This window comes from Priapulus caudatus, unplaced genomic scaffold (assembly GCF_000485595.1).
Source record: "Priapulus caudatus unplaced genomic scaffold, Priapulus_caudatus-5.0.1 Scaffold2896, whole genome shotgun sequence".
Lineage (NCBI taxonomy): Eukaryota > Metazoa > Priapulida > Priapulimorpha > Priapulimorphida > Priapulidae > Priapulus > Priapulus caudatus.
In genome coordinates, this window is record NW_014579957.1 from 20,759 (window position 1) to 22,968 (window position 2,210).

The 2,210-nt window shown below is 46.2% G+C and overlaps 1 long non-coding RNA gene across 1 annotated transcript in view; it reads left to right on the top strand.

Annotated features, from left to right (window-relative positions):
* LOC106819149 overlaps positions 1–1,943 on the top strand; it is a 9,044-nt gene extending 7,101 nt beyond the window's left edge. Inside the window, exons 2-3 of the long non-coding RNA XR_001395360.1 lie at positions 259–300; positions 1,858–1,943. This is a non-coding gene — a long non-coding RNA (uncharacterized LOC106819149). The remainder of the gene's footprint in view (positions 1–258; positions 301–1,857) is intronic.
* The last annotated feature ends 267 nt before the right edge of the window (positions 1,944–2,210 follow it).

Here is a 2,210-nt window from a genome sequence, read left to right on the forward strand (position 1 = left end):
CCCTCTCTCTCTCTCTATCTCTCTCTCCTCTCTCTCTCTCTCTCTCTCTCTCTCTCTCTCTCTCTCTCTCCTGTTGCCCCAATCTCTCAATTTCTCACAAATAAGCTATATTAAAGTGATCGTAAATGTGGAAATTAGGAGTTGTATAAAATTAACATACTTTAAAAGTAAGGTGTTGAGTTGAATGCATGAGGCCAACACATATATGTAAGATTATCTATTTCAAATTAAAAATAATTCTGTGTTTTGTTTGAACAGGCGGGACCAGGGCAGTGACGTGTTCCAGATGTTTATATATAGGTAAAATGCACATTTATAACTATTTCAAGAGAGTATACAATTTGACATGATATGCACACATTCTCTACAACCCATGCATTCTATTCGCTCAGCTTCTGTACTGTCGCCGATAAGTCTGCTCTGTACTCCTTCCTGGCTCTTTCTTCTTCTTACTTATCCCAATCTTTTTTCCGTTCTATCTCTTCTGTCTACTATCTCTGTCTCTCTCTCGTCTCGTCTGCTCTATCTCTCTTTCTCTCTCTCTTTCTCCTCTCTCTCTCTCTCTTCTCTCTCTCTCTCTCTCTCTCGCTCTTCTTCTAATCTATCTCCGTCTCTCATCTCCTCTCTCTCTCTCTACTTGCCTCTTCTCCCCTCTCTCTCTCTCTCTCTCTCTCTAAACTCTCTCTACTCTCTCTACTCTCTCTCTCTCTCCTCTCTATCTCTCGCCCTAGTCTCTCGTAGCTCTCGGCTCATTTCCTCTCTCTCGCTCTCTCTGCTCGCGCATGGCCGCTCTACTCGCCTCTTCTCTGCTCTCTCGCCTCTCCTCGCTCTCTCGTCTCCTCGCTCTCTCTCTCTCTCTACTCTCTCGCTCTCTCTCTCATCTCTCTCCTCGTCTCTCTCTCATCTCTCCGCGCGCTCTCGCTTCTTCCGCTCTCTCCCTCTCTCTATCTCTCTCGCTCTCTCTCTTCACAAAACTCTCACTCTCTCTCTCGCTCTCTCTCTACTCTCTCTACCCTCGCCTCTCTTCTCTCGGCGCATACCCCTCTCTCTCTCTCTTCTCTCTCTCTCTCGCTCTCTCCACTCTCGCTCGCTCCTCGCCTCTCTCATCTCTCTCTCTCTCTCTCTTTCTTCACTCTGCACTCTCTCTCTACGTCCGCTCTCTTCTCGGCTTCGCTCCCTGCTCTCTCTCTCTCTCTCTCTCGCTTCCTCCCTCTCTCTCTCTCTCTCTCTCTCTCCTCTCTCTGCTCTCTACTTCTCTCTCTCGCTCTCTCGCTCGCTCTCTCGCTCTCTCGCTCTCTTGCTCTCTCGCTCTCTCTCTCTCTCTCTCTCTCTCTCTCTCTCTCTCTCTCTCTCTCTCTCCTCTCTACTCTTCTCTCATCTCCTCTTCTCTCTCTCTAGCGCCTCCACCTTCTCTCTCTCCTCTCTCGCTCTCTCTCTCTCTCTCTTCTCTCCTCTCTCGCTCTCTCTCCCCTCTCTCGGTCTCTCTTTCTTTCTCCTTCTCTCTTCTCTCTTCCCTCTCTCTCTCTCTCTCTCTATCTCTCTCTCTCCTCTCTTCTCTACTCTCGTCTCTTCCTCTCTCTCTTCTCCTCTCTCTCCTCTCTCTCTCTCTCTCTCTCTTTCTCTCTCTCTCCTCTCTCTCTCTCTCTCTCTCTCTCTCTCTCTCTCTCTCCTGCTGCCCCAATCTCTCAATTTCTCACAAATAAGCTATAATAAAGTGATCGTAAATATGGAAATTAGGAGTTGTATAAAATTAACATACATTAAAAGTAAGGTGTTGAGTTGAATGCATGAGGCCAACACATATATGTAAGATTATCTATTTCAAATTAAAAATAATTCTGTGTTTTGTTTGAACAGGCGGGATCAGGGCAGTGACGTGTCCCAGATGTTTATATATAGGTAAAATGCACATTTATAACTATTTCAGAGAGAGTATACAATTTGACATGATATGCACACATTCTCTACAACCCATGCATTCTATCCGTCAGTCTGTCTGTCGGTAGGTCTGTCTGTCTCCTTCGGCGGCTGCTGCTCTCTTCTTTTATTTCCCAATCTATTTCCCTCTATCTCTCTGTCATCTCTCTGTCTCTCTCTCTCTATCTCTCTCTCTTTCTCTCTATCTCTTGCTCTCTCTCTCCCTTTCTCTCTATCTCTCTCTATATCTCTCTCTCTTCGCTATCCTCGCTCTCTCTCTCTTCCTCTCTGTC